Below are 16,314 nucleotides of genomic sequence, written 5' to 3'. Positions count from 1 at the left end.
CTCTGCATCAGCTAAGGTGTAGATGTTTCTGCAGCAGCTGAGGTGTGTATGAGGAGGCTCTGCATCAGCTAAGGTGTATGATGTTCTGCAACAGCTGAGGTGTGCATGAGGAGGCTCTGCACCAGCTAAGGTGTATGATGTTCTGCAACAGCTGAGGTGTGTATGATGTTCTGCAGCAGCTGAGGTGTGTATGAGGAGGCTCTGCATCAGCTAAGGTGTATGATGTTCTGCATCAGCTAAGGTGTATGATGTTCTGCATCAGCTAAGGTGTGGGATGTTCTGCAGCAGCTGAGGTGTATGAGGAGGCTCTGCATCAGCTAAGGTGTGGGATGTTCTGCAGCAGCTGAGGTGTGTATGAGGAGGCTCTGCATCAGCTAAGGTGTGGGATGTTCTGCAGCAGCTGAGGTGTATGTGGAGGCTCTGCATCAGCTAAGGTGTATGATGTTCTGCAGCAGCTAAGGTGTGGGAGGTTTCTGCAGCAGCTGAGGTGTGTATGAGGAGGCTCTGCATCAGCTAAGGTGTATGATGTTCTGCATCAGCTAAGGTGTATGAGTTCTGCAGCAGCTGAGGTGTATGATGTTCTGCATCAGCTAATGTGTATGATGTTCTGCAGCAGCTGAGGTGTGTATGAGGAGGCTCTGCATCAGCTAAGGTGTATGATGTTCTGCAGCAGCTGAGGTGTGTATGAGGAGGCTCTGCATCAGCTAAGGTGTATGATGTTCTGCAGCAGCTGAGGTGTATGATGTTCTGCAGCAGCTGAGGTGTGTATGAGGAGGCTCTGCATCAGCTAAGATGTATGATGTTCTGCAGCAGCTGAGGTGTGTATGAGGAGGCTCTGCATCAGCTAAGGTGTATGATGTTCTGCAGCAGCTGAGGTGTGTATGAGGAGGCTCTGCATCAGCTAAGATGTATGATGTTCTGCATCAGCTAAGGTGTATGATGTTCTGCAGCAGCTGAGGTGTGTATGAGGAGGCTCTGCATCAGCTAAGATGTATGATGTTCTGCATCAGCTAAGGTGTGGGATGTTCTGCAGCAGCTGAGGTGTGTATGAGGAGGCTCTGCATCAGCTAAGGTGTATGATGTTCTGCAGCAGCTGAGGTGTATGATGTTCTGCAGCAGCTGAGGTATGTATGAGGAGGCTCTGCATCAGCTAAGATGTATGATGTTCTGCAACAGCTAAGGTGTATGAGGAGGCTCTGCATCAGCTAAAGTGTATGATGTTCTGCCAGCAGCTGAGGTGTGTATGAGGAGGCTCTGCATCAGCTAAGGTGTGGGATGTTCTGCAGCAGCTGAGGTTGGTATGAGGAGGCTCCTGCATCAGCTAAGGTGTATGATGTTCTTGCATCAGCTAAGGTGTGGGATGTTCTGCAGCAGCTGAGGTGTGTATGAGGAGGCTCTGCATCAGCTAAGGTGTATGATGTTCTGCATCAGCTAAGGTGTGGGAGTTCTGCGCAGCTGAGGTGTGTATGAGGAGGCTCTGCATCAGCTAGGTGTATGATGTTCTGCAGCAGCTGAGGTGTGTATGAGGAGGCTCTGCATCAGCTAAGGTGTATGATGTTCTGCAACAGCGGAGGTGTGTATGAGGAGGCTCTGCATCAGCTAAGGTGGTATGATGTTCTGCAGCAGCTGAGGGTTGTATGAGGAGGCTCTGCATCAGCTAAGGTGTATGATGTTCTGCAGCAGCTGAGGTGTGTATGAGGAGGCTCTGCCATCCAGCTAGGTGTAATGATGTTCTGCATCAGCTACGATGTGGATGATGTCTGCAGCAGCTGAGGTGTGTATGAGGAGGCTCTGCATCAGCTAAGGTGTATGATGTTCTGCATCAGCTAAGGTGTATGATGTTCTGCAGCAGCTGAGGTGTATGATGTTCTGCATCAGCTAAGGTGTATGATGTTCTGCAGTTGCTGAGGTGTGTATGAGGAGGCTCTGCATCAGCTAAGGTGTATGATGTTCTGCAGCAGCTGAGGTGTGTATGAGGAGGCTCTGCAGCAGCTAAGGTGTATGATGTTCTGCAGCAGCTGAGGTGTATGATGTTCTGCAGCAGCTGAGGTGTATGATGTTCTGCAGCAGCTGAGGTGTGTATGAGGAGGCTCTGCATCAGCTAAGGTGTATGATGTTCTGGAACAGCTAAGGTGTTTGATGTTCTGCAGCAGCTGAGGTGTGTATGAGGAGGCTCTGCATCAGCTAAGGTGTATGATGTTCTGCAGCAGCTGAGGTGTATGATGTTCTGCATCAGCTAAGGTGTGGGATGTTCTGCAGCAGCTGAGGTGTGTATGAGGAGGCTCTGCATCAGCTAAGGTGTATGATGTTCTGCAGCAGCTGAGGTGTGTATGAGGAGGCTCTGCATCATCTAAGGTGTATGATGTTCTGCAGCAGCTGAAGTGTATGAGGAGGCTCTGCATCAGCTAAGGTGTATGATGTTCTGCAGCAGCTGAGGTGTGTATGAGGAGGCTCTGCATCAGCTAAGGTGTATGATGTTCTGCAGCAGCTGAGGTGTGTATGAGGAGGCTCTGCATCAGCTAAGGTGTGTATGAGGAGGCTCTGCATCAGCTAAGGTGTATGATGTTCTGCAACAGCTGAGGTGTGTATGAGGAGGCTCTGCATCAGCTAAGGTGTATGTTCTGCAGCAGCTGAGGTGTGTATAAGGAGGCTCTGCATCAGTTAAGGTGTATGATGTTCTGCAACAGCTGAGGTGTGTATGATGTTCTGGAGCAGCTGAGGTGTGTATGAGGAGGCTCTGCAACAGCTAAGGTGTATGATGTTCTGCATCAGCTAAGGTGTATGATGTTCTGCATCAGCTAAGGTGTGGGATGTTCTGCAGCAGCTGAGGTGTGTATGAGGAGGCTCTGCATCAGCTAAGGTGTGGGATGTTCTGCAGGCAGGCTGAGGTGTAAGTGGAGGCCTCGCTCAGCTAGGTGTATGAATTTCTGCAGCACTGATGTGTGTATAAGAGGACTCTGCATCAGCTAAGGTGTGGGAATGTTCCGCAAGCGCTTGAGGTGTATGTGGAGTGCCTCTGCATCCTTAAGGTGTAATGATGTTCTGCAGCAGCTAAGGTGGGATTTCTGCAGCAGCTTGAGGTTTGTATGAGGATGCCTCTGCATCATCTAGGTGTATGATGTTCTGCAGGCACGAGGTGTGTATTAGGAGGCTCTGCATCGCTAAGAGGTGTATGATTTATGCAGCAGCTGGGTGTGTATATAGCGCTGCATCAGCTAAGGTATATGATTTTCTGCATCCTAAGATGTGGTGGTGTATCTGCAGCAGCTGAGGTGTGGTATGAGTAGGCTCTGCATCAGCTAAGGTGTATGATGTTCTGCAGCAGCTGAGGTGTGTATGAGGAGGCTCTGCATCAGCTAAGGTGTATGATGTTCTGCAGCAGCTGAGGTGTGTATGAGGAGGCTCTGCATCAGCTAAGATGTATGATGTTCTGCATCAGCTGAGGTGTGTATGAGGAGGCTCTGCATCAGCTAAGATGTATGATGTTCTGCATCAGCTAAGGTGTGGGATGTTCTGCAGCAGCTGAGGTGTGTATGAGGAGGCTCTGCATCAGCTAAGGTGTATGATGTTCTGCAGCAGCTAAGGTGTTTGATGTTCTGCAGCAGCTGAGGTGTGTATGAGGAGGCTCTGCATCAGCTAAGGTGTATGATGTTCTGCATCAGCTAAGGTGTTTGATGTTCTGCAGCAGCTGAGGTGTGTATGAGGAGGCTCTGCATCAGCTAAGGTGTATGATGTTCTGCAGCAGCTGAGGTGTATGATGTTCTGCATCAGCTAAGGTGTGGGATGTTCTGCAGCAGCTGAGGTGTGTGTATGAGGAGGCTCTGCATCAGCTAAGGTGTATGATGTTCTGCAGCAGCTGAGGTGTGTATGAGGAGGCTCTGCATCAGCTAAGGTGTATGATGTTCTGCAGCAGCTGAGGTGTGTATGAGGAGGCTCTGCATCAGCTAAGGTGTATGATGTTCTGCAGCAGCTGAGGTGGTATGAGGAGGGCTCTGCATCACGCTACAGGTGTTATGATGTTTCTGACAGCAGCTTGAGGTGTGTATGAGGAGGCTCTGCATCATCTAAGGTGTATGATGTTCTGCAGCAGCTAGGTGTATGATGTTCTTGCAGCAGCTGAGGTATGTATTAGGAGGCTACTGCATCAGCTAAGGTGTATGATGTTCTGCAACAGTCTAGGTGTACTAGGAGGCTCTGCATCAGCTAAGGTGCTATGATGTTCTGCAGCAGCTGGAGGTGTGTACAAGGAGGCTCTGCATCAGCTAAGGGTGTATGATGTTCTGCATCAGCTAAGGTGTATGGATGTTCTGCAGCAGCTGAGGTTGTATGAGGAGGCTCTGCATCAGCTAAGGTGTATGATGTTCTGCAGCAGCTGAGGTGTGTATGAGGAGGCTCTGCATCAGCTAAGGTGTATGATGTTCTGCATCAGCTAAGGTGTTGATGTTCTGCAGCAGCTGAGGTGGTGTATGAGGAGGCTCTGCATCAGCTAAGGTGTATGATGTTCTGCATCAGCTAAGGTGTGATGATGTTCTGCAGCAGCTGAGGTGTGTTGAGGAGGCTCTGCATCAGCTAAGGTGTATGATGTTCTGCAGCAGCTGAGGTGTGTATGAGGAGCTCTGCATCAGCTAAGGTGTATGATGTTCTGCAGCATCTGAGGTGTTATGAGGAGGCTCTGCATCAGCTAAGGTGTGGATGTTCTGCAGCAGCTGAGGTGGTGTATGAGGAGCTCTGCATCAGCTAAGGTGTATGATTGTTCTGCAGCAGCTGAGGTGTGTATGAGGAGGCTCTGCATCAGCTAAGGTGTATGATATTCTGCAACAGCTGAGGTATGATGTGCTGCAGCAGTTGAGGTGTATGAGGAGGCTCTGCATCAGCTAAGGTGTATGATGTTCTGCAGCAGCTGAGGTGTGTATGAGGAGGCTCTGCATCAGCTAGGTGTAGGGATGTTCTGCAGCAGTTGAGGTGTGTATGAGGAGACTCATGCATCAGCTAAGGTGTATGATGTTCTGCAACAGCTGAGGTGTGTATGAGGAGGCTCTGCATCAGCTAAGGTGTATGATGTTCTGCAACAGCTAAGGTGTATAGGTTCAGCATCAGCTAAGGTATATGTGTTCTGGCATCAGCTAAGGTGTGGGATGTTCTGCAGCAGCTAAGGTTGTATGAGGAGGCGTCTGCATCAGCTAAGGTGTATGATTTCTGCAACAGCTAAGGTGTATAATGTTCTGCAACAGCTAGGTGTATAATGTTCTGCAGCAGCTAAGTTGTATGATGTTCTGCATCAGCTAAGTTGTGGGATGTTCTGCAGCAGCTGAGGTGTGTATGAATGGCTCTGCATCAGCTAAGGTGTATGATGTTCTGCAGCAGCTGAGGTGTGTATGAGGAGGCTCTGCATCAGCTAAGGTGTATAATGTTCTGCATCAGCTAAGGTATATGATGTTCTGCATCAGCTAAGATGTGGGATGTTCTGCAGCAGCTGAGGTGTGTATGAGGAGGCTCTGCATCAGCTAAGGTGTATGATGTTCTGCAGCAGCTGAGGTGTGTATGAGGAGGCTCTGCATCAGCTAAGGTGTATGATGTTCTGCAGCAGCTGAGGTGTGTATGAGGAGGCTCTGCATCAGCTAAGGTGTATGATGTTCTGCAGCAGCTGAGGTGTGTATGAGGAGGCTCTGCATCAGCTAAGATGTATGATGTTCTGCATCAGCTGAGGTGTGTGGATGTTCTGCAGCAGCTGAGGTGTGTATGAGGAGGCTCTGCATCAGCTAAGGTGTATGATGTTCTGCAGCAGCTAAGGTGTTTGATGTTCTGCAGCAGCTGAGGTGTGTATGAGGAGGCTCTGCATCAGCTAAGGTGTATGATGTTCTGCAACAGCTAAGGTTGATGTTCTGCAGCAGCTGAGGTGTGTATGAGGAGGCTCTGCATCAGCTAAGGTGTATGATGTTCTGCAGCAGCTGAGGTGTATGATGTTCTGCATCAGCTAAGGTGTGGGATGTTCTGCAGCAGCTGAGGTGTGTATGAGGAGGCTCTGCATCAGCTAAGGTGTATGATGTTCTGCAGCAGCTGAGGTGTGTATGAGGAGGCTCTGCATCATCTAAGGTGTATGATGTTCTGCAGCAGCTGAGGTGTGTATGAGGAGGCTCTGCATCAGCTAAGGTGTATGATGTTCTGCAGCAGCTGAGGTGTGTATGAGGAGGCTCTGCATCAGCTAAGGTGTATGATGTTCTGCAGCAGCTGAGGTGTGTATGAGGAGGCTCTGCATCAGCTAAGGTGTATGATGTTCTGCAACAGCTGAGGTGTGTATGAGGAGGCTCTGCATCAGCTAAGGTGTATGATGTTCTGCAACAGCTAAGGTGTATAATGTTCAGCATCAGCTAAGGTATATGATGTTCTGCATCAGCTAAGGTGTGGGATGTTCTGCAGCAGCTGAGGTGTATGAGGAGGCTCTGCATCAGCTAAGGTGTATGATGTTCTGCAACAGCTAAGGTGTATAATGTTCTGCAGCAGCTAAGTTGTATGATGTTCTGCATCAGCTAAGATGTGGGATGTTCTGCAGCAGCTGAGGTGTGTATGAATAGCTCTGCATCAGCTAAGGTGTATGATGTTCTGCAGCAGCTGAGGTGTGTATGAGGAGGCTCTGCATCAGCTAAGGTGTATAATGTTCTGCATCAGCTAAGGTATATGATGTTCTGCAGCAGCTAAGGTGTGGGATGTTCTGCAGCAGCTGAGGTGTGTATGAGGAGGCTCTGCATCAGCTAAGGTGTATGATGTTCTGCAGCAGCTGATGTGTGTATGAGGAGGCTCTGCATCAGCTAAGGTGTATGATGTTCTGCAACAGCTGATGTGTGTATGAGGAGGCTCTGCATCAGCTAAGGTGTATGATGTTCTGCAACAGCTGAGGTGTGTATGAGGAGGCTCTGCATCAGCTAAGGTGTATGATGTTCTGCAGCAGCTGAGGTGTGTATGAGGAAGCTCTGCATCAGCTAAGGTGTATGATGTTCTGCAGCAGCTGAGGTGTGTATGATGTTCTGCAGCAGCTGAGGTGTGTATAAGGAGGCTCTGCATCAGTTAAGGTGTATGATGTTCTGCAGCAGCTGAGGTGTGTATGAGGAGGCTCTGCAACAGCTAAGGTGTATGATGTTCTGCATCAGCTAAGGTGTGGGATGTTCTGCAGCAGCTGAGGTGTATGAGGAGGCTCTGCATCAGCTAAGGTGTATGATGTTCTGCAGCAGCTGAGGTGTGTATGAGGAGGCTCTGCATCAGCTAAGGTGTATGATGTTCTGCAGCAGCTGAGGTGTGTATAAGGAGGCTCTGCAGCAGCTGAGGTGTGTATGAGGAGGCTCTGCATCAGCTAAGGTGTATGATGTTCTGCAGCAGCTGAGGTGTATGATGTTCTGCAGCAGCTGAGGTGTATGATGTTCTGCAGCAGCTGAGGTGTGTATGAGGAGGCTCTGCATCAGCTAAGATGTATGATGTTCTGCATCAGCTAAGGTGTGGGATGTTCTGCAGCAGCTGAGGTGTGTATGAGGAGGCTCTGCATCAGCTAAGGTGTGGGATGTTCTGCAGCAGCTAAGGTGTATGAGGAGGTTCTGCATCAGCTAAGGTGTATGATGTTCTGCAGCAGCTGAGGTGTGTATGAGGAGGCTCTGCATCAGCTAAGGTGTATGATGTTCTGCAGCAGCTGAGGTGTGTATGAGGAGGCTCTGCATCAGCTAAAGTGTGGGATGTTCTGCAGCAGCTGAGGTGTATGAGGAGGCTCTGCATCAGCTAAGGTGTATGATGTTCTGCAGCAGCTGAGGTGTGTATGAGGAGGCTCTGCATCAGCTAAGGTGTATGATGTTCTGCAGCAGCTGAGGTGTGTATAAGGAGGCTCTGCATCAGTTAAGGTGTATGATGTTCTGCAGCAGCTGAGGTGTGTATGAGGAGGCTCTGCAACAGCTAAGGTGTATGATGTTCTGCAGCAGCTGAGGTGTGTATGAGGAGGCTCTGCATCAGCTAAGGTGTATGATGTTCTGCAGCAGCTGAGGTTTGTATGAGGAGGCTCTGCATCAGCTAAGGTGTATGATGTTCTGCATCAGCTAGGGTGTGGGATGTTCTGCAGCAGCTGAGGTGTGTATGAGGAGGCTCTGCATCAGCTAAGGTGTATGATGTTCTGCAGCAGCTGAGGTGTGTATGAGGAGGCTCTGCATCAGCTAAGGTGTATGATGTTCTGCAGCAGCTGAGGTGTGTATGAGGAGGCTCTGCATCAGCTAAGGTGTGGGATGTTCTGCAGCAGCTGAGGTGTGTATGAGGAGGCTCTGCATCAGCAAAGGTGTGGGATGTTCTGCAGCAGCTGAGGTGTGTATGAGGAGGCTCTGCATCAGCTAAGGTGTATGATGTTCTGCAGCAGCTGAGGTTTGTATGAGGAGGCTCTGCATCAGCTAAGGTGTATGATGTTCTGCAGCAGCTGAGGTGTGTATGAGGAGGCTCTGCATCAGCTAAGATGTATGATGTTCTGCATCAGCTAAGGTGTGGGATGTTCTGCAGCAGCTGAGGTGTGTATGAGGAGGCTCTGCATCAGCTAAGGTGTATGATGTTCTGCAGCAGCTGAGGTGTGTATGAGGAGGCTCTGCATCAGCTAAGGTGTATGATGTTCTGCAGCAGCTGAGGTGTGTATGAGGAGGCTCTGCATCAGCTAAGGTGTATGATGTTCTGCAGCAGCTGAGGTGTGTATGAGGAGGCTCTGCATCAGCTAAGGTGTATGATGTTCTGCAGCAGCTGAGGTGTGTATGAGGAGGCTCTGCATCATCTAAGGTGTATGATGTTCTGCAGCAGCTAGGGTGTATGATGTTCTGCAGCAGCTGAGGTATGTATGAGGAGGCTCTGCATCAGCTAAGGTGTATGATGTTCTGCAACAGCTAAGGTGTATGAGGAGGCTCTGCATCAGCTAAGGTGTATGATGTTCTGCAGCAGCTGAGGTGTGTACAAGGAGGCTCTGCATCAGCTAAGGTGTATGATGTTCTGCATCAGCTAAGGTGTGGGATGTTCTGCAGCAGCTGAGGTGTATGAGGAGGCTCTGCATCAGCTAAGGTGTATGATGTTCTGCAGCAGCTAAGGTGTGTATGAGGAGGCTCTGCATCAGCTAAGGTGTATGATGTTCTGCATCAGCTAAGGTGTATGATGTTCTGCAACAGCTAAGGTGTGTATGAGGAGGCTCTGCATCAGTTAAGGTGTATGATGTTCTGCATCAGCTAAGGTGTATGATGTTCTGCAGCAGCTGAGGTGTGTATGAGGAGGCTCTGCATCAGCTAAGGTGTATGATGTTCTGCAGCAGATGAGGTGTGTATGAGGAGGCTCTGCATCAGCTAAGGTGTATGATGTTCTGCAGCAGCTGAGGTGTGTATGAGGAGGCTCTGCATCAGCTAAGGTGTATGATGTTCTGCAGCAGCTGAGGTGTGTATGAGGAGGCTCTGCATCAGCTAAGGTGTATGATGTTCTGCAGCAGCTGAGGTGTGTATGAGGAGGCTCTGCATCAGCTAAGGTGTATGATATTCTGCAACAGCTGAGGTATATGATGCTGCAGCAGTTGAGGTGTATGAGGAGGCTCTGCATCAGCTAAGGTGTATGATGTTCTGCAGCAGCTGAGGTGTGTATGAGGAGGCTCTGCATCAGCTAAGGTGTGGGATGTTCTGCAGCAGTTGAGGTGTGTATGAGGAGGCTCTGCATCAGCTAAGGTGTGGGATGTTCTGCAGCAGTTGAGGTGTGTAAGAGGATGCTCTGCATCAGCTAAGGTGTATGATGTTCTTCATCATCTAAGGTGTGTATGAGGAGGCTCTGCATCAGCTAAGGTGTATGATGTTCTGCAGCAGCTTAGGTGTGTATGAGGAGGCTCTGCATCATCTAAGGTGTATGATGTTCTGCAGCAGCTAGGGTGTATGATGTTCTGCAGCAGCTGAGGTATGTATGAGGAGGCTCTGCATCAGCTAAGGTGTATGATGTTCTGCAACAGCTAAGGTGTATGAGGAGGCTCTGCATCAGCTAAGGTGTATGATGTTCTGCAGCAGCTGAGGTGTGTACAAGGAGGCTCTGCATCAGCTAAGGTGTATGATGTTCTGCATCAGCTAAGGTGTGGGATGTTCTGCAGCAGCTGAGGTGTATGAGGAGGCTCTGCATCAGCTAAGGTGTATGATGTTCTGCAGCAGCTAAGGTGTGTATGAGGAGGCTCTGCATCAGCTAAGGTGTATGATGTTCTGCATCAGCTAAGGTGTATGATGTTCTGCAACAGCTAAGGTGTGTATGAGGAGGCTCTGCATCAGTTAAGGTGTATGATGTTCTGCATCAGCTAAGGTGTATGATGTTCTGCAGCAGCTGAGGTGTGTATGAGGAGGCTCTGCATCAGCTAAGGTGTATGATGTTCTGCAGCAGATGAGGTGTGTATGAGGAGGCTCTGCATCAGCTAAGGTGTATGATGTTCTGCAGCAGCTGAGGTGTGTATGAGGAGGCTCTGCATCAGCTAAGGTGTATGATGTTCTGCAGCAGCTGAGGTGTGTATGAGGAGGCTCTGCATCAGCTAAGGTGTATGATGTTCTGCAGCAGCTGAGGTGTGTATGAGGAGGCTCTGCATCAGCTAAGGTGTATGATATTCTGCAACAGCTGAGGTATATGATGCTGCAGCAGTTGAGGTGTATGAGGAGGCTCTGCATCAGCTAAGGTGTATGATGATCTGCAGCAGCTGAGGTGTGTATGAGGAGGCTCTGCATCAGCTAAGGTGTGGGATGTTCTGCAGCAGTTGAGGTGTGTATGAGGAGGCTCTGCATCAGCTAAGGTGTGGGATGTTCTGCAGCAGTTGAGGTGTGTAAGAGGATGCTCTGCATCAGCTAAGGTGTATGATGTTCTTCATCATCTAAGGTGTGTATGAGGAGGCTCTGCATCAGCTAAGGTGTATGATGTTCTGCAGCAGCTTAGGTGTGTATGAGGAGGCTCTGCATCAGCTGAGGTGTGTATGATGTTCTGCAGCAGCTGAGGTGTGTATGAGGAGGCTCTGCATCAGCTAAGGTGTATGATGTTCTGCAACAGCTAAGGTGTATGTTGTTCTGCAGCAGCTGAGGTGTGTATGAGGAGGCTCTGCGTCAGCTAAGGTGTATGATGTTCTGCAGCAGCTGAGGTTTGTATGAGGAGGCTCTGCATCAGCTAAGGTGTATGATGTTCTGCAGCAGCTGAGGTGTATGATGTTCTGCAGCAGCTGAGGTGTGTATGAGGAGGCTCTGCATCAGCTAAGGTGTATGGTGAGGTTCTGCAGCAGCTGAGGTGTATCATGTTCTGCAGCAGCTGAGGTCTGTGTTATGATGTTCAGCTGCAACTGTGGTGTATGATGAGGTTCTGCAGCAGCTAAGGTGTATGATGAGGTTCTGCAGCAGCTGGGATGTGTTATGATGTTCTGCAGCAGCTGTGGTGTATGATGAGGTTCTATGCGTATCGTTATAAGCAACAGCCTCTTACCAGACAACAACTCTTAGCTGTAATTGTTGTAGGTTCCAGCATATAGCCCAGCTGCTGCAGAACCTTATAATAAACCTCAGCTGCTGCAGAACCTTATAACACACTTCAGTTGCTGAAGAACCTCATACACCTCAGCTGCTACAGAACCTCATAATACATCTCAGCTGCTGCAGAACCTTATAATAAACCTCAGCTGCTGCAGAACCTTATAACACACTTTAGTTGCTGAAGAACCTCATACACCTCAGCTGCTACAGAACCTCATAATACATCTCAGCTGCTGCAGAACCTTATAACACACTTCAGTTGCTGCAGAACCTTATAATACACCTCAGCTGCTGCAAAACCTTATATATACCTCAGCTGCAGCAGAACCTCATAATATACGTCAGCTGCTGCAGAATCTTATAATACACACCTCAGCTGCTGAAGAACCTCATCATACTACACCTGAGCTGCTGAAGAACCTCATACACCTGAGCTGCTGCAGAACTTTATCATAATACACCCTATCTGCTGAAGAACCTCATAATACATCCCAGCTTCTGCAGAACCACTTCATACACCTTAGCTGCTGCAGAATGTCATCATGCACGTCAGCTGCTGCAGAACCTCATCATTCACAACAACAAAATAGGTGTACTGATAGCTGGAGTAAGATGAGAATAATTACTACACAACTGAGTCGTGTGTTAGTAGTATCGATGCAAATATATACACTTATGTAAATTATATATGTGTTTAAAGTGTAACGGTATGTAATGTATACAGTATGTGTGTTTTGTGTATATGTTAAATGTGTGTTATTTTCATGGGGTCAAAGTGTTCGGCATGACCTTAAAGTGTCACTGTTGTTTTAAAAAACATTTGATGTGTCAAAAGTTTTGATCGGTTCGGGTCTGAGTGTTCACACCTGTACTGATCAGAAGAACAAGCGGGGAAGGACTATGCGGAAGATTTATCAAACATGGTGTAAAGTGAAACTGGCTCAGTTGCCCCCGGCAACCAATCAGATTCCACGGAAAATGAAAGGTGGAATCTGATTGGTTGCTAGGGGCAACTGAGCCAGTTTCACTTTACACCATGTTTGATAAATCTCATCCCATAAGTCTATGGAGCGTGTCTCTTTTTTTCTTACACAGAGTGGGGAGAGGATGCGCTGCAGCGGTCTTCTGATCAGTACAGGTGTGAACACTCAGACCGATCAAAACTTTCGACATGTCTCTGTGACGTATCAATTCTTTTTTTTAGAACAGGTACGTTTCAAAGGTTACCTGTCACAAAGTTGATGTCTCTAGAGTGATGTTCAGACGCACATGCTGCTGGGAGGTTGGGTTACCATTTTAAAAATATGGATCATGCATGGAACTGGCGTGGGACGTATCCAAAGCAACCCAATCTCCTACAGACAGCTGTGTCTGCACGCCGCAGCAGAGACATCAGTCTAAGATATGTCACAGAATTTTTTGTTAATGGGGGGGCCCAGACATTCAGGTGTATGTGGCCCCAAAATTCCTGATAGCGGTCCTGGTTGTGGATTTAACCCACAGAATACCTTTCAGACAAGGCATGAAGACTGCTTTGGTAAGTCAGAATATTTTATAATGTTTTTGTTTTAGTGCAATTTGTTTTCAAAGTGTATTTTTTTAATTTTTTGTTGCGATTTCTTAAAATCTGCTATTTTAAAAAAACATTTATGGTAAATGAAGGTATAGAAGAGTTAGAAGAGAGATTCCAACATTATGGCAAGAGCCCAGGTAAATCCATCACACCTTGTGGCTGTCAGTCACACAGACTAGGCAGATGCAAGCAAGCAGTAGGGCGGTGAATAACAAGAGATAGACTGGCTAACCCTGGGCTCTTGCCTTGCTGGGAAATGCCCCCTGGGCACTTAAAGTTACACTGTCACCCCCTTTGTGCATTCTGACATCTCTACACAGGTGTAAATTTAGCGTTTTTCATACCTTATTTCATATCATACGTTATGGTGCTTGTTCAAGTAAAAAGTGTCGTTTTATCAACTGCAGATTGTATTAAGTGGGCGTGGCCTCGCGGCATTAGTGCCACTTAGGCCCGCCCACAACGGCACCGTTGGTCCCGCTCCCTTGACACCCATTGGTTGGCTGATGTAAAGGGGGTGGGGTCTAGACCTTTCGGCCAGCCTGTTCCAATGGCCGGCGAGGGGGCGGGGTCAACGGGCCGTTGTGGGCGGGGCTAAGTGACACTAATGCCAGGAGGCCACGCCCACTTAATACAATCTGCAGTTGATAAAACGACACTTTTTACTTGAACAAGCACCATAACGTATGATATGAAATAAGGTATGAAAAATGCTAAATTAACCCTTTACACCTGTGTAGAGATGTCAGAATGCAAAAAGGAGGTGACAGTGTCACTTTAAACATTAATTGCTTCATAACACAAAGGCTTATATTTTAGCAAAGAACCATTGAAGAGAACCATTGGAATTAAAAAGGTATGCCCAGAATCTAGATTTTAAACCTATTTTCCTGTTAACAGGTATGCTTCTAACGTAAAAGAGAAGTCCCATAAAAGTGAAAACAGGCAGGAAGAGAGGTGCGGTAACTTAATAATGTATACGTACTAGTCCTTTAGCCTCCTTAGCGTTTCTCCTGTGTCTCGCTGAAGGCCACTGGCTGTCATTTTCAGCTAGAATTCAGGTACACCATGTACCTGACTCCTTCAGCTGCAACATCACAGCCTGTGCGGCCAGTCAGTGACTTGGGCGTTGTCCCGCCCCAATCACTGATTGGCTGAGCAGGTAATTGATCAGCCAGATACGTGATGTTGCAGCTGGAAGAGCTGGACCCCGGAGCAGTGAAAGGATGGGTAAGTATAGTTTCTTCTTATGTTCCTGCACCCCCACCATACTTCTTTTTTATTTCATGGGACTTCTCCTTTAAGTGTTAGCTCTACCCCTTTCTCCTGTAATTGTTATATCTTGCTGTTCTGTACTGAAGTATTAAAGAGGATGTACCAACCAGGTACATCCTCTTTAATCTGAGCCACGGATCGAACAGCGCCGTCACGGGGAAGCCTGTGACGCGGTCCGTTTTTTGGAACAGTTGCCCGGTTCCCGTGTACAGCGCCGTTCTATCCATGGGTCCCGGGCCGGTGCTGAAGCACAGGAGGTGGGCTGGCCCGCCCCCAGTGGGAGGGAATTCCCTCCCCTCTATGACACTGCTTCATTGATTCTAAAGGAGTTGTGTCATAGAGGGGAGGGAATTCCCTCCCAGTGGGGGCAGGCCATCCCACCTCCTGTGCAACAGCACCGATCCGTGGCGCCGCACACAGGAACTGGGCAGCGGTTCCAAAAACGGACCACGACACTGGCTTACCCGTGACGGCGCCGTTCGACCTGTGGTACATCCTCTTTAAGAATGCAATTATTTTATTCAACTTTTCTTCTCAGGAAAAAAGGTGTTAGTATTTATGTTCATTGACAATATTTTACCTACTATACCGCCATCTATATAGACACAGGGAGTTTTTATCATATTATGCACAACAGTCATCATCTGGGTTGACACTAGGCATATATTTTGTTTCAAAACTAATTGTAGCCTAGGAGTAAAGTGTTAGGGACATATTTTCCTATTATTACAGAATGTGAGGCTAAGTAGGCCAACTGCAGGCAATCTGTATTCTAAGACGCCTTTGTTGACATGAAAGAGTTATACAGTAAGTACACTTCCTTTTTATCTGCAAAGGTCAATGCTCTGTTTATATGACCTAAAAAGTAATTTTCATAGCTGAGTTAGTACTTAAAACTAGGTGGTCCGCATTTACCCTTGGAATATATGAAGCTGTGCTTCCCATAGCGTCTGACTCCATTCTCAGACATAAGAGCTGGAATGCCAGATTATAAATCATTTATTGTACTTTGTCAAAGTAGAAACCATTAGGAGTTTTTTTTTTTTTTTTACTTTTACACTAAAGCCAGGGCTTGTCTACTTTGTAATATGCTATACACAGTCAAGGTTAAATACATGCAATGAGAAGTTTTTTCATTGTAGTATAGTTCAAATAAACAACACTTAACGTATAGACTGGTGACGTTCCCAATGAAGGTTTGGAAGAGGAAAAACATGTCTGGCTTTGTTATCTCTCAATTAGATTTTACGCCAGTGCACCAACCCTTGATGCTGGGTTTACACGTAGCAATAATTCGCCCGATCGTACGATCAACAATTTCGAAGTAATGATTTTTTTTTTTAGAACGATCAGCGATTAGATGGAACGATATATCGTATGGAAAAATCATTTTGCGATCGCTTTAGCCTATCTCGCACATAGGTAAAATCATTGAACGACTGTTTACACAGAACGATCTGCAAATTTTTTGCAAACGACGATTTTAAAACATGTTCAAAGATCAAAACGAACGATTTCTCGCTCGTCACTTGATCGTTCGCTGCATTTACACGTACGATTATCGTTCGAATTCGATCGTTGTCGTGCAAATTCGCATGATAATTGTTCCGTGTAAACGCAGGTACGGTTTGTGACTCGTGGCTCTATTCATCACACAGAAGCTGTGGCCTGATATCCTGTGGATAGGGGAAAAGTTGATTTTTTTCTTGGAATACCTCTTTATTGTTGGTTCCAGTTATCCATATTTACCTTCATATCTTCACCCCGGAAGCTGGGATGACAGGTTTCCTTTAATTGTAGGAACTAAAGAAGCACAAACCCTAAGTTGACCCTTACCTGAAGAATAGACTTACAAGGTTCCTTGGTTTCTAATGTAAAGTTCTTTGAAGTATACTAGAGTGTCGCCTTCATACCTACCAGTATTGTCCAATGTTATTACTACGTTAC

General features: G+C 47.4%; 1 protein-coding gene across 6 annotated transcripts in view; it reads right to left on the bottom strand.

Annotated features, from left to right (window-relative positions):
* RYR3 (ryanodine receptor 3) overlaps positions 1-16,314 on the bottom strand; it is a 474,528-nt gene that overhangs the window by 36,205 nt on the left and 422,009 nt on the right. The window lies entirely within an intron of this gene.

This window comes from Dendropsophus ebraccatus, chromosome 13 (assembly GCF_027789765.1).
Source record: "Dendropsophus ebraccatus isolate aDenEbr1 chromosome 13, aDenEbr1.pat, whole genome shotgun sequence".
In the NCBI taxonomy this organism is placed as follows: domain Eukaryota; kingdom Metazoa; phylum Chordata; class Amphibia; order Anura; family Hylidae; genus Dendropsophus; species Dendropsophus ebraccatus.
Note: the sequence above shows the minus strand (reverse complement) of the source record. Positions and strands in the feature narration are given on the sequence as shown.